The sequence below is a fragment of the Heloderma suspectum genome, chromosome 1, assembly GCF_057233095.1.
Source record: "Heloderma suspectum isolate Gila_16-S chromosome 1, 16-S_ref, whole genome shotgun sequence".
Lineage (NCBI taxonomy): Eukaryota > Metazoa > Chordata > Lepidosauria > Squamata > Helodermatidae > Heloderma > Heloderma suspectum.
This window is the reverse complement of record NC_139458.1, coordinates 374,252,612-374,273,723: the sequence shown is the minus strand read 5'-3', so window position 1 is coordinate 374,273,723 and position 21,112 is coordinate 374,252,612. Positions and strand designations below refer to the sequence as shown.

The 21,112-nt window shown below is 43.9% G+C and overlaps 1 long non-coding RNA gene across 1 annotated transcript; it reads right to left on the bottom strand.

Annotated features, from left to right (window-relative positions):
* Positions 1-550: 550 nt before the first annotated feature.
* Positions 551-20,744, bottom strand: LOC146359872 (uncharacterized). The gene is made up of 3 exons (XR_014786820.1): positions 20,602-20,744; positions 5,598-5,696; positions 551-1,806 (listed from the first exon to the last, which is right to left on the bottom strand). It is a non-coding gene; the product is annotated as an uncharacterized LOC146359872 (long non-coding RNA).
* Between the last annotated feature and the right edge of the window lie 368 nt (positions 20,745-21,112).

Sequence of the window (21,112 nt, the reverse complement as noted above, 5' to 3'; positions counted from 1 at the left end):
GCCCAAGGGAGACATAATAAAGTAATTCCTCCCATTGGGCTTTTTCAGATCAGGGAGCACAGGCAGCCTGGGTGGCAGCAGAGCAATGGGGAGATATACAATTGAAAGAAAACACACAGCACCCTTCACTACATTGCAGTAATTCAGTACGGTCAAAAACACTACCCAAACAAATTATAAAATGCCCTGAGAATGATACAGAAGAGTGGAAGCCTCAACGCTTGTAGTGGCCTTGGAAAAAAACAAAAACTCTTAGGAGAAAAGAATCTGTGCTACAATTCCTGCCAATAGTGAGTGCTATCTGTGAGAAACTCTTCGAGAATTCTCCTTCCATTAGAGAAATTAGGTGAAAATCCCCCCTCTAAAATTTTCTCTGCCCACAAATACTCTGGGGAATTTTAAGAGGCCGTTTGTGCATAGCTCTAGTTAAAAGCAACAACAAACTCCTAAATTGCACAATTAAACTTCTAAAAGGAAAACAGAACAGCAAAAAACAATGTCGGGTGGGGAAAACAGCTGCCAAAAGTCAAATGAAAAACGGACATGTTTTTACATTATTTATTTATTTAAAATCTTTCTTGGTCGCCTTTCAGACCAGAAGCCCTCCCAAGGCGGCTTACAACAATAAAATACATAAAAACAATTAAAATATTAAAAGTGATAAAATGTAAAAACAATAAAAGCCAACAATAAAACCAACAAGGATGTTAACAGCAGCAACAGTAGCAGTCATATCAGTAGAAGGCCAAGGTAAAATAATATTTTCAAGGCCTTCTTAAAATACTGCAATGAGGGAGCATGGTGGACCTCCAATGGCAACTTGTTCCACAGGTGTGGGGCCACTGCAGAGAAGACCCTCTCATGTGTGTTCACCCACCTGACTGCTCTCACAGGTGGGCAAAGGAGGAGGGCCTCTCTTTCTGATCTTAAAGTGCAGGCAGGCTGATATGGATGTAGATGGTCCTTCAAGTAACTTGGTCCCAAACCATTTAAGGCTTTACAGGTCAAAACCAGCACTTTGAATTGGGCTCGGAAACCAGTGCAGCTGGCGCAGTATAGACATTGTATGATCGAATCGGCTCACCCCCACCTGCTGCATTCTGCACAAGCTGGAGTTTCTGAACCGTCTTCAAAGGCAACCCCACATATAGCGCATTACAGTAGTCCAGCCTGGATGTGACTAGTGCATGGATAACTGAGGCAAGGTCCATCTTCCCCAGATAGGGCCACAGTTGGCATACCAAAAAGTTGGTAAAAAGCACTCCTGGACACCGCAGCCATCTGGGCTTCCCCAGTTAGCTCAGAGTCTAGGAGGACTCCCAAACTGCACACTTGGTCTTTCAAGGGGAGTGCAACCCCATCTAAGACCAATTGTAAACTTACATGCCTTCAAAAGGCCAGCAGGGAGGAAGTTGAATCAACTACCTAGGAAGTGAGTTCCACACCATCAGGGCTGCTACAGAAAAGGCCCAGCTCCTGGGGAAGGCTAACTAGCTGACATTTTTGAACTATCTTCAAAAGCAGCCCCATGTAGAGTATATTGCAGTAGTCTGGTCTGAAGGTCATGGGTGACAATGGTCAGGTCCAGGGACCCTGGAAGTGGGGAAGAAACTAGAGTCTTTCCCCACTCCAAGATTGGTCAAGGTAGAGAAGTACTCCCCTGAGAGATAATCGGAGGCAGGGTAGGAAAGAATCTTGCTGTTGTAGTCAACGCTAATTGCTAAGGAGGGAGAGGATGCAGCCCATCACCTAGGACCCAGCAACAGGGCACCATCTTGCTTGCTGTGCCTTGGGAGCAGAGCTTTCCTGTGGAGGCAGAAGCAGAGCTGAGAATTAATGTGTGTGGAGGGCTACAGTGAGGACAGAGCTGAGGTTGGAAGTGAAGAGGCTGGGCCTTGAACAGTGAGCTTCCAGTTCTTCTACCATCTTATAATATATTGTAAAGACACCATTCCTGAACAGCTGGGATCCCTTTCCAATTTAATTTTTAATTTAATATGGACTGCCTTAACCCCTCCCCATGCAGCTTATAAACACCTCTTTTGTCTCTGGCTGAGTCAGTTCCAGTACTGAACATGCAGGAACAGTTGGGTATTAATCATTCATCCTCCACCATTAGGATTGTTGGGAAAACAAGTAAATAACTTTCCCCAGTGGTACTTTTTCCTCTCTGCATTCATGCACAGAGTGCTTTCCCCCTTACTGTTCTGTATTCTGTTATCTAAAATTTTTAGGCATCTAGGATTCAGAAGCTTGGCTTCCAAATCCAAGAAGCCCTGGAATTTGTTTTAAATGCCAGATGTCTACTTTGGAATATACATACATAGATTTTTGGCACCACATTTCCAAAGAGGAGGCTTGCCCTAAGGGCCTTGCAATCTAAAAATAGACACAAGAGAAACAACAGTGGAAGAAGAGGGAAATGGAGGCAAGGTTAAACAAGGGAAGAATATGCAATTACTTCAGTTACGCAGTCAGGGCCAGAAATATTGGAACAAGGATAACTGTTTTGGCAGTTGGCCTCTGTACACCACCACATTGAAGTTGAAAGGAAACACACCCAGATGGGAGCGAAGTCAGGACTTCCAGCTGTAATTCAAGGGGCTTGACAAAAATGGGGCACTAACCATTCAGGAAATACAGCCAGTGGCATACAAACACACCCATCGTTGGTGGCTCATAAATAATGAAACAAGCCAATATCATTGCCAATATAACTTACGCCAATATAACTTAAGGATCGCCTTTAATACCTGGATGAAAATCCTTTGCAGTCAATGACTGCCTGAAGTCTGGAACCCATGGACATGACGCAATGCTGAGTTTCCTCCCTCGAGATGCTTTGCCAGGCCTTTACTGCAGCTGCCTTCAGCTGCTGCTTGTTTGTGGGTCTTTCTGCCTTCAGTCTTGTCTTCAATAAGTGAGAAGCATGCTCTATTGAGTTGAGACCAGGTGACTGACTTGGCCATTGAAGAATAGCCCACTTCTCTGCCTTGAGAAACTCTTGGGTAGCTTTTGCTGTATGTTTTGGGTCATGATCCATCTGCAGTATGAAGCGGCGTCCTATCAGTTTGGCAGCATTCGGCTGAATCTGAGCAGAAAGTATAGCCCTATACACTTCAGAATTCATCCTGCTGCTTTGATCAGCAGTCAGGTCATCAATAAACACCAGTGACCCGGTTCCATTGGCAGCCATACATGCCCATACATGCCCATGCCATAACACTGCCTCCACCATGTCTGACAGATGATGGGGTATGCTTTGGATCATGAGCTGTTCCTTTCCTTCTCCATACTTTTCTCTTCCCATCATTCTGGTACAAGTTAATCTTGGTTTCATCAGTCCAAAAAATGTTATTCCAGAACTGGGCAGGCCTTTTTAGGTGTTTGCTGGCAAAGGCTAATCTGGCCTTTTGGTTCTTGAGCGTTCCCAGTGGTTTGCGCCTTCTTGTGAAGCCTCTGTATTTACATTCATAAAGCTGTCTCTTGACTGTAGATGCTGACAATGACATGCCTACCTCCTCAAGAGCGTTCTTGACCTGGCTAGATGTATGGAAAGGGTTCCTCTTCACCATGAGCAGAATTCTGTGGTCATCCACTTTAGTTGTCTTCCGTGGTCTTCCAGACCTTTTGCTGTTGCTAAGCTTGCCAGTTAATTCCTTCTTTTTCAGGATGTTCCAAACTGTTGTGTTGGCCACTCCCAATGTTCTTGCTATCTCTCTGATGGGTTTACTTTGTTTCCTCAGCCTAATGGTGGCCTCCTTCACTCGCATGGACACCTCTTTGGACCTCACGTTGGGAGTTCCAGTGAACAGCTACCAAATGCAAATGTAACACTCAGAACCACCTCCAGGCCTTTTATCTGCTTGATTGGTCATGGGGTACCCAGGAAACAGGCCACACCTGGCCATGCAGCTTGTCAGCCATTCATTCCATTACTTATGAGCCCCCAACAATGGGTGTGTGTGTATGCCACTGGCTGTACTTCTTGAATGGTTAGAGCCCCACTTTTGTCAAGCCCCTTGAATTACAGCTGAAAGTCCTGACTTTGCTCCCATCTGGATGTGTCTCCTTTCAACTTCAATGTGGTGGTGTACAGAGGCCAACTGCCAAAACAGTTATCCTTGTTCCAATATTTCTGGCCCTGACTTTATGTACTTCAGGTTAGTTACAGTAAATAGCTTTTAAAGCAAGAATACATGTAAGTGTGCTGGTCAGGTACAGAGTTTGTTTCCCTCATGACTAGGGTGACCATGTATCCTTTGTTACAGAAGACAGCCTATTGAAGGGCTGTCAGAGAACAGTCCTCTGTTGAAAAGACTGTCTGGTCCAAGTCCGGTTTAAAGATAAAGAATGCTAAGAAGGGAGAGAGCACGGCTGTTAAAGCTACCCATCCACAGTTAGCACCTGGACAGCAGACTGAGCAAGGCACACAGGTCACTGTCACAGTCTTCCGCACTATGGTGAAATGTATTGCATTTCTATTTAGATTATAATAATTATTTCTAAATTTGCATCTACGCAGGTAAATCAGCATAAACAAATTTTATGCAAATCTGTGTCCTTTTTTTTTAAATGATGCATTTCTGTTTTTTTGGTGATGTGTAAGTGGCCACCCTAGTCACTGCTGCAAGTACAGAGACTCCCCACATCCCAGGCTTTTGGAGGAAGGGTTTCCAGGTGGTTTTTCTGGACAGGCTTGAGTCTCACCTCTTTTTCTAGGAATGAAGCAACTAGTCCAAGGATATGGCTTCCATCAGCTTTTAGCCCCAGAGCTTCCCATTTGACCAATGAAACACTGGATTTGGATGTGGCTGCCAATCCATTTCAGGGCCCTATTAACCCATTTCTGGATTAATACCAAAGTGCTGGTATTAACATTCAAAGCCCTAAATGGCTTGGGGACAGGTTATCTGAAGGATCGCCTATTCCCATATCTATCTGCCCGGACCCTAGGATCATCTTTAGTAGTCCTTCTCCGGGAGCCCCTGTCAAAGGAAGTGAGGTGGGTGGCTAGCTGCCAAGAAGAGGGCCTTTTCTGCTGTGGCACCCCAGCTGTAGAATGAGCTTCCCATAAAAGCTCGCCTGGTGCCTACGTTGTACTCTTTCCAGTGCCAGGTGAAGACCTTTTTATTTCCCAGGCATTTTAGTCTTTTAGGTCTGTTGTTTTATATTTGTTACTGTATTTTAAATATCTGTACTGCTCCTAGGTTTTATTGTACTTTTATAGTGCAGTTTTAAGCTTTTGCTTTTTATATTGTATTTTATTTTATGATGTACTTTATGGTTTTAATTATTGTGAATCACCCAGAGAGCTTCAGCTATTGGGCAGTATAGAAATGAATGAATGAATGGTGGTACATCTCCACATTCAGCCCTCAGCCTTCCCTCCTGACCCTGACTCCTCACCTTCTGGCTCCATCCCTGCACAGCAAGTAGGCTTGAAAAAAGCCTCCCAGCAGAACCAAGATACCACTGGTATATGAAGATGTTTTTGACTTGGGCCCAAACAGCACTCTGCGGCAAAGTTGCCAAATATTTCTGGGGGCCAGGCACTTTTACGATCTCTCTGACATTTCAGAAAGCATATCTCTTACCATTCCTTCCAGTCTTTAGTTCAGCTGCCCTGCACCATCAGCATTCCTATCATTCAGCTGTCATTCAAGTCAGCATTGTGTAGGATATCGATGTGTTGCCTGTCATCCAGGAAGGCCAGATGGAAGAAGAAGAAAAAAATTAAAGCTCGTACTTTGTAACCAGGCTTGTTAAATAGGTCTTTTGAAAGAAACTTGAGGGAAGAAAACAAACTCAATTCCTGACTGTCATGGCAATGAGAATGTTGAGCAATTCTGAAAAGGGTTTATTTTTCTGACATATACAACATGATGCAGCCCAAATGCTAGAATATATAAGGAATCCCCGCAATATCTAACAGAGATCTCAAACACTGTGTTTTATTAATTCTTGTTCCTAGTCCTTGAAAAGAAGGGTGGGGATTGTGCTGGGATTTGTTCTTAAATTACATCATTTTGTCCTTCGTAGGCATGCCAACTTATGCTCTGTCTCCAAGGTATATTACAAGAGATATGTCTGAAAACGCAGGCACATTCTCTGAGCCCAGAATGCCGGACCAAGACATGTGATTGTCATATGCAAAGCCCAAATGGTGCCCATAGGGCCAATACTTTTTAAAGTATTTCTGTGTAATCCAGACACCAATTTCTGCTTTCATTTTTACTTCCCCACCCCCATGGTGCCACCTCAAGCAGATCACTTCACTCTGCTATATGGCAGTAGGAGTCCAATCCCACCCCACCCCAACTTCCCTGCCCCACTGGGAAAGGGTTACTGTTCCTGAACTCTGTGTTCTGCTACCAGGTAATCTAGGTGAGTTAAGTGTGGTGTAGCTGTGCAAGTTTTGGAAGGAAATGGCTCCCCCCGCTCTTCCTACATCTCTATATTGTTACATCAGAGGCAGCATTACTAGATTTAGTTTCCTTTGGATGACAGAGATCTGGCGAATTGTGATGTACTGCGATATTGTCTTTATTTAGAAATATACAGCAGACTATACTCCTATAAGGTAGCAGATCCACTACCACACATCAGATTGGGGGGGGGGGGCTCTACCATCAACATGCCTGTCCTTAGCCAACTCACAGATCTCTGCCCATTCCAGTTTCCAAAACTTCAGTCTTTTTCCTTCTCTCTCATAATGACATCGTAGCTGCTTCCAAAAATTTAAAATTCTACAAATTCCATTCCCTAGTTTCACACACATTTTTAGTGAAAGCAAAGCAACAGAAAGGATGCTTCCAGCCAAGGCTTTTATCGTGCAATTGCTGTGCCTCATTCACGGAATTTTATAGGGTCCAAACAATGTCATCTTCCATTTGTAACATTCCTGTCTTTTCCCACTGATTCTTCCATCTTTTTTTTTTTTTAACACAGAAAATCTGTGAAGGAAGCAAAGATAGAATAACCGCATAATATCTTTTGATTGGTAGCATTAGGACCCGTCTGTCTGGAAGCATCCAAAATATTTTTGTTTGTAGAATGACTGTAATTTTATAACAAGGGTTCTCAAACTTTGTCAGAACAAACCTCTCTGAATCAAGGAAGGTCACTGAGCAAGTTCACCAAAGACAAATAAATGAAAAGTGAATTCCATGCACGCTCCAGGGAAGCTATAGATCTGTGAAAAGTGGGGAGTTACCCATTGCATTTACACACCCAAACATCATCCATCAAAACATGTTGGTGAGGTAAGACTCCCCACTACATTTTGTTTCCCAAGAAAGATTTGGAGCAGCTTGGCATTCCATCCATTGACCCAATCAAAGCACATACAAAAAATGGGCAAGCAGTGCTATGGGCAAATAACACCTCTTCTTAGCAATTCCTTGTGCCTCCTATAGATTCCTACATCACACAAACAAAACAGAAATGTCCACTGACCATCGAATATAATTTTGTTGTAGATTCAAGTGAAGGGGCACAGCAGAATTTAACATGCAGAGAGTGTGTTGTAACATTTATTAAAAAAAAAAAAACAGTGCTAGAAACATCCTTGAATCTTCTAGCTTCTCAGACTCTTAACTGGTATAGGTGAAAATTGCTGTTTGTAACACTGTGCCTTTGTGCCTTGCCCTATTTCCAGCCCACGGGCCCTGCTGGCATTTTTAATTAAATCCGTGTTTTGCAGAGAGAGTGGGGAGAGAGAACGTTTATTTTGTAACAGTGTTCTGAACACTTTAATTTGGGTGTGTGTGTGTTTGTGTGTGCATGCATGCATGCGCTCACATATTATATATTTTCGTGGTAAATAATGACTTTTGTGAAATGTTTGCGGAGAAAATGAAGCCATACCAATAACAACATGTTCTTGTAGAATCGCAGAGCAAATACAAGGGAACTGCAAGTCAGAGCAAGTAATGAATACAGATAAATCACAGGTTGGAGCAAGATATTTAAAAAAACCAGTTCTGCTGAAGAGTTTTGTTAAAACATCCCAAAGCCAAATCTATGCTGAGTCTCACACAATCAATCTTCTATTACCCTCTTTGATTATCCTAAAATTTAGCATCTAAACATTTCAGCAATGATGCCAAGAGCAAATGTGTGTGGTGAAAAAATAATGAAACAGTAAATAACTAACATTAGACCATAGCTTCCAAAGAGTTAAAGATAGGAGGAACTTGAAATGACATTAAATACACACACAATGCAGCTATACCCAAACCACTACTTCTTCAAACTTTTAATACACACTTTGGGCAACTCAGTATGGTGGTCACTTATGCATCGCCACAAAAGAGGCCAAAAGATGGCACCAATTTGCATACAATTTCCATGATCTATGGATGGGTGCAAATCTAGAAATAATGGCTAACATTTAAATAGAAAATTACAATACATCTCACTACAGTAGGGAAGACCGCAATCTGGTGACTTGTGTGGATGCTCAATCTGCTGTCCAGGTGCTGACTTTGATGGGCAACTTCAAGATCACAATAGACTCCCTTTACATGCTCTTCCTTCCCCCTCTTTTCCCCCCTCTTCACCCTGCCCCCCATATCTGAATCTGCCATATGTTTCACTGGACTTCTTGTGAGGTTTCCTCTTTTCATGGAGGGAACTCAAGTGGAACTCAAGCGCTGTAATTTAACACCTCATTGGGCTTCTTCACACAGAGCTTTTATCCTGCTGTTGAGATTGCTCATTCACGGAAGTTTGCAGGCCCTTTAGATGATGCCGTTAACCTCCAGGATGTCTCCTGCACTAAATGACCTTTATTCTGTTTTTAAATAGATCAGAGATAATGAGCTATCAAATTACCCTGCTTTTATCACTTGTTTTTGGTTTTTAAACAGAAGTAATTTTGGTAGAATATCAAGGACAGCAAAGAATCCATTAATTATTTTGTTATTATTTAATTAGCTTACCAGACATGACAACTGTTTTTACTATAGGAGTATTTAAATGAGAATGAATTTGCAATAAGCTTTTAAGTAAGCATTCTATTAAAATATGTTAATGATGGAGGACAGATCATTCATGAAGTGAAGCATTTTTAACAGGTAGTATGCTTACAAATATTGATAATTAATATGTTGTGCTCATATGATCATTCCTCACTTAATTTATGTAGGTTTTCATTTGAGCTAAGATGACTGGCCTTGAGAAAGCATTTTGTACTCAAAATGCATATTGAATAAAAAAAATAACTCCCTAAGACATTTGACTGTCCAGAATAACCATTGTTGTTTTTTAGAACTAACGTTGATGGCTGATGTTTTTCAATTTTCTTTTCATAATTGCTACTGTACACAGACTGATCCTGCTTTTGTGCATGCAGAAATTTCTCACCCATAACCTGTATGGACGTAATCGTTTTACAGCTCTGCCTACACACACTTTAGAAGGCTCCAGTTTTTGTGGGTACTTGGGCAACAAAGAATCACTGGGACCCTTTTGGCATGGCTGCACAGACCCAGACACAGTGGGCATCTCTACACCAGCCTAGAATCCTGCATTTAAAATGGGACTTTCTGCTTCTGTTTTAAATGCAGGAGCACAACGACTCCCTTTTTCACCTGCTTCCTTTCCCCCCTCCCCTTTCCCCCTCCTTCTCCCCGTATCCGAGTCTTTCATTGATCTCGCTCCTCTTCTTGCCGCTTTAACTCATTTCAGGGAGGAAACTGAAGTGGAACACAACAGAGTAATTTGATTAACTGCGATCTATTTAAAAATGGAACAAAGGGCATTTAGTGCAGGAGACACCCTGGAGGGACATGGCAGGGTCATGGCATCATGTCATGTAAAGAGCCCGCAAACTTCCATGAAGGAGCAATCTCAATTGCAGGATAAAAGCTCCATGTGAAGAAGCCCAGTGACCCAGTTTGCATGATCAAAACAGCCACGGTATTAAGTAAGCCACGGTGGTCTATGGCACATACTGGCATATGCTGGGCAGGATTTGAATATTCAACACCCAGCCACAGTTTGTCATGTCATGAGAATCCAGCCATTAGGGGTTGTGCAAGGGTTAAATAATGCTTGCATAAGCCATGGTCTGTTGTTGGGTAATGCACGGGTTATTTAGAGAGGGGCAGGGGGAGTACAACCCTATTGATTCTCTTGGACCTCTCAGCAGCTTCCAATACCATCAACTGTGGTATCCTTCTGGATAGGTTGTCTGGGCTGGGAGTTGGAGGCACTGCACTGCAGTAGTTCTGTTCTTACTTGGATGGCCAATTCCGGAAGGTGGTGGTGATGAATTATTGCTCTGTCCCAGTGGAAACTGATGGCTCCAATATCTGTAGTGTGGTGAATCCGCTCTGGATTTCAGTCAGAACAGGTGCTTCACACCTTGGATAACTCCTTTAGAGTTCTGACTGGTTCTGACTGAAACCCAGAACGGATTCACCACCCCACTGACATCGGAGCCACCAGCCTCCACTGCTCTGTCCCTTGGCACTTATGCCATGGGGCACCCCAGGGCGCTATTTTATCATGCGGTTCAACATCTACATGAAACTGCTGGGGGAGAATCATAGAATCATAGGGTTGGAAGGGGCCTACAAGACCATCGAGTCCAACCCCCTGCTCAGTGCAGGAAGCCTGATTCCCAGGCGGTCTCCCATCCAAGTACTAAACCAGGGTTGACCATGCTTAGCTTCTGAGATCAGATGAGATTATTCACAGATATGGACTGAGGTGTCCCCAATATGCAGTTGTTGTTTTTTTTAAATACATTTTTATCCTGCCCTTTCCCTAAGGAGCTCAGGCTGTCCCTATTTTATCCACACAACAACCCTTTGAGGTAGGTTAGGCTGAAGAGAGAGAGCGGCCTAAGATCACCCAGTGAACTTCATGGCTGGGTGGGGATTTTAAGCTGGGTCTGTGTGGCAGTGCCAAAGGGGTCCCAGTGATACTTTGTTGCCCAAGTACCCACACAAACTGGAGCCTGCCCTGCACATAATTTCCTAAAATGTGTGTGGGAGGAGCTGCAGGACAATTATGTCCATAATCTAAAATTACCCAGCTGCACCACTGGCAGCAGCAGCAACGCACCAGCTCCCAAGGTAAGTGTGCTTCTGGGGCTTACTGCTCCCTTAAAGAAGGGGGAGCAGCAAAAAAGTATCTTTGACTTTTTGATGGTCTTCATGCAAAACATGGCCATATTTGTGGGGTAAATGAAAAGCAAAATTTGAATTATTTTGAATCATTAGTATGCCTTGTAGAAGTCTTCAGGATTTATGGCGCAATCCTAGGCATGTTTACTTGAAACCAAGTCCCACTATGTTCAGTGAGATGCCCAAGTAAGTGTGCATAGGATTGCAGCTATAGCTGCCTCCTTAGGGACTCTGTAAGTTTAATCTTCAAGAGGTGATGTGGAGGCATTTTGTCTCTAGTGTACAGGTACATAATGTGTGCATACAGTAAGGAACCATGCAACCCATAGCTAGCTACTTTACATATCAGGGAGACTTGTATTGAACTGTTCATAACCTAGGGTAAGGCAATTCTTTTTTCCAAGTATTCCTATTTTTTTACATTACATTTCAATTCTACCTTTCCTCCAAGAGTTAAATGTAGTGATTCCCCCCTACCCCCATTTTTATTCTCACAACCTGTGAGGAAGGTTGGGACAATCACTATCTGTAAGCCTAAGCTCACCAACTGAGCATCAGTGAGCAGGGATTTGAACCCAAGTCTCTCTTGTCCTAATCTGACACTAAACTGACAACAATAGAAAAAACACCTTCCTGGACTGTAAATCAATGTAGGCAAACAAATACTAAAAAGCAGGCATAATAGAGCCTTCAGTATATGTGGTAGCGTGTCCTTGGGGTGGAGAGAAGAGTTCAGGTAGTAATCCTTGGTAGTGAAATTGGAGTGTTGCAAGCACATTCCCATCTTTGTCTATGAAATGCTGAAGAGCAATCCAGATAAGTGCAGGAGCAATGATTAACATTCCTATCTTTGAATATTGGGTCAAAGAGTTTTGCAGCAGTGTAAACAATTTGTTTTTGGTTAGAAAATGATCTGGGGCTTCTCTACACCAGGGTTTTATCCTGCACCTTTGCTGGGGCTTCTGCTTCTGGATTCTTTGCGGAATTAAAATTGGCTCCTTTGCACATGCTTACATATGCTTTTGGGGGGGATTTCCTTTCTCTGCAAGTTCTATATGGTTCATTATACAGCCACTAGATGGCACTGTGGTATAGTGGAATTGCGCAATTACACACAGCCATTGTCATATGTCTAGAAAAAATGCCGTACTTAAAAAAGGGGGATAAAGGTTATAAAGCACAGGAGAGGCTCTGGAGGTTGATAACATTGTGTTAAGGACCCACAAACTTCCGTAAGTGAACAATTATGAGCACACAATAAAAGTCTCATGTAGAGATGCCCCGGGTCTGGAGTGCGCTGTGTGTGTGTATGTGTATGTGTGTGCTGGGGGGGGGGGGATTTGCTGGTCTACCTCAAGCAGCAAATTCTCTTGGGCTATCCTGTATCTATAGCAAACACTCTTTCCCAACAGCACAAGAGGCGACTCTACACATGGACATCACCAGATGGTCAATATCGAAATCAGATTGATTATGTCCTTTGCAGCCAAAGATGGAGAAGCTCTATACAGTCAGTAAAAACAAGACCCGGAGCTGACTGTGGCTCAGATCATGAGCTACTTCTTGCAAAATTTCAGCTGAAATTGAAGAACGTAGGGAAAACCACTAAACCATTTAGGTATGACCTAAATCATATCCCTGATGAATATACAGTGGAGGTGAGGAATAGATTCAAGGGATTAGACCTGATAGACAGAGTGCCTGAGGAACTATGGATGGAGGTCCGTAACATTGTTCAGGAGGCAGCAACAAAATCCATCCCAAAGAAAAAGAAATGCAAGAAAGCAAAGTGGCTGTCTGATTAGGCTTTACAAGAAGCTGAGGAAAGAAGGGAAGCGAAAAGCAAGGGAGAAAGGGGAAGATATATCCAACTGAATGCAGAGTTCCAGAGAACAGCAAGGAGAGACAAGAAGGCCTTAAATGAACAGCGCAAAGAAATCGAGGAAAACAATAGAATGGGAAAGACTAGAGATCTTTTCAAGAAAATCGGAGATCTCAAGGGAACGTTTTGTGCAAAGATGGGCATGATAAAGGACAAAGAAGGCAGGGACCTAACAGAATCAGAGGAGATTAAGAAGAGGTGGAAAGAATACACAGAAGAACTCTACAGGAAAGATCTGAATGTCCCTGATAGCCATGATAGTGCGGTCACTGAACTTGAGCCGGACATCCTAGAGGGTGAAGTCAAGTGGGCCTTAGGAAGCATTAGTAACAACAAAGCTAGTGGAGATGACAGTATTCCAGCTGAGCTATTTAAAATCCTAAAAGATGATGCTGTTAAAGTGCTGCACTCAATATGCCAACACATTTGGAACACTCAACAGTGGCCACAAGACTGGAAAAGGTCAGTTTACATTCCAATTCCAAAGAAGGGCAATGCCAAAGAGTGTTCAAACTACCGCACAATTGCGCTCATTTCACATGCCAGCAAGGTGATGCTCAAAATCCTACAAGCTAGGCTTCAGCAGCATGTGAACTGAGAACTACAGGAAATACAAGCGGGGTTTCAAAGAGGCAGAGGAACTAGAGATCAAATCGCCAACGTTCGCTGGATCATGGAGAAAGCAAGAGAATTCCAGAAAAACGTCTATTTCTGCTTCATTGACTACGCTAAAGCCTTTGATTGTGTGGATCACAACAAACTGTGGCAAATTCTTAAAGAGATGGGAGTACCAGACCACCTTACCTGTCTCCTGAGAAACCTGTACGAGGGTCAAGAAGCAACAGTAAGAACTAGACATGGAACAACCCATTGGTTCAAAATTGGGAAAGGAGTACGACAAGGCTGCATATTCTCACCCTGCTTATTTAACGTATATGCAGAGTACATCATGAGAAACGCCGGGTTGGATGAATCACAGGTCGGAATTAAGATTGCCGGGAGAATTATCAACAACCTCCGATATGCAGACGATACCACCCTAATGGCAGAAAGCGAAGAGGATCTAAAGAGCCTCTTGTTGAAGGTGAAAGAGGAGAGTGCAAAAGCTGGTTTGAAACTCAACATAAAAAAAACCCCAAGATCGTGGCATCTGGCCCCATCACTTCCTGGCATATAGAAGGGGAAGAAGTGGAAGCAGTGACAGATTTTATTTTCTTGGGCTCCAAGATCACCGCAGACGGTGACTGTAGCCATGAAATTAAAAGACGCTTGCTCCTTGGGGGGAAAGCTATGGCAAACCTAGACAGCATAGTAAGAAGCAGAGACATCACCTTGCCGACAAAGGTCCGTCTAATCAAAGCTATGGTTTTCCTAGTAGTAATGTATGGCTGTGAGAGCTGGACTATAAGGAAGGCTGAGCACCGAAAAATTGATGCTCTTGAACTGTGGTGCTGGAGAAGACTCTTACGAGTCCCCTGGATTGCAAGGAGGTCCAATCAGTCAATCCTAAAGGAAATCAACCCTGAGTGCTCATTGGAAGGACAGATCCTGAAACTGGAAGCTCAAATATTTTGGCCACCTAATGCGAAGAGAAAACTCACTGGAAAAGACCCTGATGCTGGGAAAGATTGAAGGCAAAAGGAGAAGGGGATGGCAGAGGATGATGCAATGCACTAGATAGCATCACCAATGCAATGAATATGAACTTGAGCACACTCCGGGAGAGAGCGGAGGACAGGAAGGCCTGGTGTGCTATGGTCCATGGGGTCACAAAGAGTCGGACATGACTTAACAACTGAACAACAATCCTGTATCCAGTACTGGCAACATTTAGGGCATCTCAGAATCTTTCTACTTCTTCTATTCCTGCTTCTTTGGTGGATCTAGCTGAGCCTCCAACAACCTCCTCAGTTTTGCTACCTGGATGGTTTTGGAACGGAGCAGAGCATTTTATAATAGTCCTTGAAAACCTTTGAGGCTGTTGAATGGTAAACCTCTTTCCATCCATTGAGTAAAATTGAATTTCAAATGCATTAATTATTTGGTTTTGTTGGAAGGGTAACCAGTTCAGCCGCTGATACTCCCAGTCATGAGCTATTTATTATATCATAGGTTGTTTGGGGATTTGGGTCCATGACTACTAGCACCAGAGGCAGATAATTATGTCTCAAAGCAACCAGGAAGATAGTTTGGGGAGGGAGTTGCTACTGAAACTAATCTTCCTGCATACTCTAAAACAATCCTATATAAACACCAAAGGGAGAGAGTGATATTGAAGCCATTGCTACCCAAGACACTTGAGGAAGCATTACTGATGTTACACCAGTATTAGTTTCCACCAGCGCAACATCAATAGAGCTAGTGCGTGGGTAGTGTTGAATCTTTCCCTTGATGTGCATTCCACACATCCAGTTCCCAGAGCCCACACATTTGGTGCCAGTTACCTTGAATTAGGGTGCAATCCTATCAAGCCAGGCGGCCGCCTCCAAACTCAGAGGCGACCGACTACCCAAAGCAATGCAGGAGAGGCACAGAGGGGATTGCCTTTCCTGCCTTGCTATTTTTCCGTTTTCAGCTGTCTAGCGGCAGGGGGGCCTACCGGGAAAGGAAGCTGCCGTACGACACATTGGATGTGACGTACCCACAGCTCTGCTCTCCCCGCCCCGGAACGCCCCTTTTCAGTCACTCCGCTCTCCTCTTCCGAGCACAGAGGATGGGGCTTCGGAGGCAGTGCAGATGAGCGGGGAGGTCAGTTTTCCGGGAACTGAGCTTGGAGTGCGGGCTCCAAGGTTGGTTCCCGGAAATGAGCATATCCTATGGCCCTCTAGACAGTGTCTAGTGGCCATAGGATTGCTCCTTTAATTAATATATTTGCATCCAGCCTGATCCCATGCACACTTACTAAGAAGTGACTCCCACTATATTCCGTGGAACTTATTCCCAAGCAAGTGTGCATAGTATTGCTACATTAATCTGAATGTCTACAGATTAATGTAAACCACAGTCTAGTCTTTCATGAAGTTATTAGGGTAAACCACAAAGGTTTCTCTGTGTCTGTACAGGTGTTTCCAGTATTTCCTGACTAACATTAGCCAAACGTTTTAGTTATATTGAGTTTAAGCACATTTAGAGGGTTTTCAATTTTTATTTTAAAGGGATATTTAGGGCATCTCTTTTGTTGTTGTTGTTGTTCAGTCGTTCAGTCGTGTCCGACTCTTCGTGACCCCATGGACCATAGCACGCCAGGCCTTCCTGTCCTGCGCTCTCTCCCGGAGCGTGCTCAAGTTCATATTCATTGCATCCGTGATGCTATCTAGCCATCTCATCCTCTGCCGTCCCCTTCTCCTTTTGCCTTCAGTCTTTCCCAGCATCAGGGTCTTTTCCAGGGAGTTTTCTCTTCGCATTAGGTGGCCAAAATATTGGAGCTTCAGCTTCATTATCTGTCCTTCCAAAGAGCAGTCAGGGTTGATTTCCTTTAGGATGGACTGATTTGACCTCCTTGCAGTCCAGGGGACTCGTAAGAGTCTTCTCCAGCACCACAGTTCGAAAGCATCAATTCTTCGGCGCTCAGCCTTCCTTATAGTCCAGCTCTCACAGCCATACATTACTACTGGGAAAACCATAGCTTTGATTAGACGGACCTTTGTCGGCAAGGTGATGTCTCTGCTTCTTACTATGCTGTCTAGGTTTGCCATAGCTTTCCTCCCAAGGAGCAAGCGTCTTTTAATTTCATGGCTACAGTCACCGTCTGCGGTGATCTTGGAGCCCAAGAAAGTAAAATCTGTCACTGCTTCCATTTCTTCCCCTTCTATATGCCAGGAAGTGATAGGGCCAGATGCCATGATCTTAGTTTTTTTAATGTTGAGTTTCAAACCAGCTTTTGCACTCTCCTCTTTCACCCTCAACAAGAGGCTCTTGAGATCCTCTTCGCTTTCTGCCATTAGGGTGGTATCGTCTGCATATCGGAGGTTGTTGATAATTCTCCCGGCAATCTTAATTCCGATCTCTGATTCATCCAACCCGGCATTTCTCATGATGTACTCTGCATATAAGTTAAATAAGCAGGGTGACAATATGCAGCCTTGTCGTACTCCTTTCCCAATTTTGAACCACTCGGTTGTTCCATGTCTGGTTCTTACTGTTGCTTCTTGACCCTCGTACAGGTTTCTCAGGAGACAGGTAAGGTGGTCTGGTACTCCCATCACTTTAAGAATTTGCCACAGTTTGTTGTGATCCACACAATCAAAGGCTTTAGCGTAGTCAATGAAGCAGAAATAGACGTTTTTCTGGAATTCTCTTGCTTTCTCCATGATGCAGCGAATGTTGGCGATTTGATCTCTAGTTCCTCTGCCTCTTCGAAACCCAGCTTGTACTTCCGGTAGTTCTCGGTTCGCATACTGCTGAAGCCTAGCTTGTAGGATTTTGAGCATCACCTTGCTGGCATGTGAAATGAGCGCAATTGTGCGGTAGTTTGAACACTCTTTGGCGTTGCCCTTCTTTGGAATTGGAATGTAAACTGACCTTTTCCAGTCTTGTGGCCACTGTTGAGTGTTCCAGATTTGTTGGCATATTGAATGCAGCACTTTAACAGCATCATCTTTTAGGATTTTAAATAGCTCGGCTGGAATACTGTCATCTCCGCTAGCTTTGTTGTTACTAATGCTTCCTAAGGCCCACTTCACTTCACTCTCGAGGATGTCCGGCTCAAGTTCAGTGACCGCACTATCATGGCTATCAGGGACATTCAAATCTTTCCTGTATAGTTCTTCTGTGTATTCTTGCCACCTCTTCTTAATCTCATCTGCTTCTGTTAGGTCCCTGCCTTCTTTGTCCTTTATCATGCCCGTCTTTGCACAAAACGTTCCCTTGAGATCTCCAATTTTCTTGAAGAGATCTCTAGTCTTTCCCATTCTGTTGTTTTCCTCGATTTCTTTGCATTGTTCATTTAAGAAGGCCTTCTTGTCTCTCCTTGCTATTCTCTGGAACTCTGCATTCAGTTGGGTATATCTTCCCCTTTCTCCCTTGCTTTTCGCTTCCCTTCTTTCGTGAACTACTTGTAAAGCCTCATCAGACAGCCACTTGGCTTTCTTGCATTTCTTTTTCTTTGGGACGGATTTCGTTGCTGCCTCCTGAACAATGTTACGGACCTCCGTCCATAGTTCCTCAGGCACTCTGTCTATCAGGTCTAATCCCTGAAATCTATTCCTCACCTCCACTGTATATTCATCAGGGATATGATTTAGATCATACCTGAAAGGTTTAGTGGCTTTCCCTACGTTCTTCAATTTAAGCCGAAATTTTGCAAGAAGCAGCTCATGATCTGAGCCACAGTCAGCTCCAGGTCTTGTTTTTACTGACTGTATGGAGCTTCTCCATCTTTGGCTGCAAAGGACATAATCAATCTGATTTCGATATTGACCATCTGGTGACGTCCATGTGTAGAGTCGCCTCTTGTGCTGTTGGAAAAGAGTGTTTGCTATGATCAGCATGTTCTCTTGGCAAAACTCTATTAGCTTTTGTCCTGCTTCATTTTGTACACCAAGGCCATGCCTGCCTGTTATCCCGGTGATTTCTTGACTTCCTACTTTAGCATTCCAATCCCCTATGATGAAGAGGACATCTTTTTTTGGTGTTAGTTCTAGAAGGTGTTGTAGGTCTTCATAGAACCGATCAACCTCAGCTTCTTCGGCATCAGTGGTTGGGGCATAGACTTGAATTACTGTGTTGTTGAATGGTTTGCCTTGGATTCGTACTGAGATCATTCTATCATTTTTAAGATTGTACCCCAGTACTGCTTTTCCCACCCTTTTGTTGACTATGAGTGCTACTCCATTTCTTCTAAGGGATTCTTGCCCACAATAGTAGATATGATGGTCACCTGAATTAAATTCGCCCATGCCTGTCCATTTGAGTTCGCTGACTCCCAAGATGTCGATGTTCAATCTTGCCATCTCATGTTTGACCACCTCCAGCTTACCTTGATTCATTGATCTGACATTCCAGGTTCCTAAACAATATTGTTCTTTACAGCATCGGATTTTCTTTTCACCGCCAGACACATCCACAGCTGAGTGTCCTTTCGGGTTTGGCCCAGCCGCTTCACTCTTTCTGGCGCTACTTGGAAATACCCTCTGCTCTTCCCCAGTAGCATATTGGACACCTTCTGACCTGAGGGGCTCATCTTCCGGCGTCATCTCTTTTAGCCTTGTGATACGTTCCATGGGGTTTTCTTGGCAAGAATACTGGAGTGGGTTGCCATTTCCTTCTCCAGTGGACCACATTTTGTCAGAACTCTCTGCCATGACCTGTCCGTCTTGGGTGGCCCTGCACGGCATAGCTTATGGCTTCACTGAGTTACGCAAGCCCCTTCGCCACAACAAGGCAGTGATCCATGAAGGGGAGGGCATCTCTACACCAGCCTAAAATCCTGCATTTAAAACAGGGCTTTTCGCTTCTGTTTTAAATGTAGGATCACAACTGATTCCCTTTCCACCCGCCTCCTTCTCTGTAGATGGTCGTTCCCATAGTGTTATGTTTCCGTGAAGAGGCACTGCACATGCTCCAGTTTCAGCGATACTTGCTCCTGGGTTCCTGCCCCTTTCCCTCCCCTTGCACATTACTGGTGGATGGGGAGTGACATGCAGACAGCCCCCCTCCCGATCTCCCCGGGGCCCTGCCTCCCTCTTCCATGCTTTTGGCCAATCCCTGCCACTCAGCCCCTCTGCTTCTCCTCTGCTCTGCTCTGCTCTGCTCTGCTGTGCTCTGCTCTGCTCTGCCACCCACCCACCCCATCATCATGCACTGCCGCTCTGCCTCTCTGTTTTGAACAGGCAGGCTGAAAATGGCGAGGAGCCAAAATGGCTCAGGTGCAGGAAGACTGAACCCCCATTAGACCTTTGTCACCACCTTCGACATGATGACCACGTCCCCAACAACCACACTCAGTGCTTCAGTCACGCTAGGGGAGAAATACACAGGGAGGACATGGCACTCCATTTGCACATATCTGGAAAAATGCCCAATTTTTTCCATTTGAGGAAAACACAGGATAGGTGGGAGAAAATAATGGAATAAAGACTGGACAACAACGACGTCATGTAATGGACCCGCACAATTCAGTGAGTGAGCAACTATGAATGCACAATAAACTTGAGGTGTAGAGATCCCCTTAATTTTTCCTTGTACCATGATGAGACTTGAATGTATAATTTCATTGCTACTGCAAATATTGGGAGAAATAAATAACTGATGCCCTCAAATTCAGCCAGATTTACTATTTCCTATGAATGATCAACTTAGGACACAATGCTATGCATGTTTAGACAGAAAGGAAGTCCTAGAACTCCCAGCATACCCCAGCCAGCTGGCTGGGGACTGCTGGGAGTTCTAGGACTTCCTTTCTGTCTAAACATGCATAGCGTTGTGCCTTTAGAGATTTTATTATATTAAGTGTTATATAAGTATAACTAAATAAAAATTTGATTCTGATAACTTTTCTTCTGGAGTTGCTGCATCAAAAAACAAGACAAAAAAACCACAAGTATATTTGGAGCTGTGGTGAATGTTTCAACTTGTACATACCATGATTTGATAGATGGAATATGCAAGGCACAGACTAACTCCCCTCCATCCTCTTTGGCTCTCGGCCTTTGTTGCTCTGCTTTTCCTCTCTTTGCTGACTTCAATGGCGCTGCCTCCTTTTCACTCCCTCTCTCCACTCCAATGACGTTCCTAATCCCCCCCCCCCCCAGTTCAGTCATGTTAGCTATTTTGGAAGAAGGGGCCTTTGAGGGCTGTTGGTGTCTCCATGGCAGCAGTCCAATAATATACCAGATGACAAATTAGGTGGGTGAAGAGCTGAAGTGGATTAAGTGGCTGCCTTTGTACAGCCCACTGTGATCCTGTTTCATCCCCTCGAAGTGAAACTAATCATGTAGAAATAAAAATTGTCTACATTTTACACTAAAGTCCTCCTGCCACTGGATTATTGAACTCTTAAAATTAAACATATTTTTCCATGTTTGCAGGACATGAAAATTGAAATGTTAAATATGAGTCCTCTGTCATACCATGACTGCTAGGCTCAGAGTTC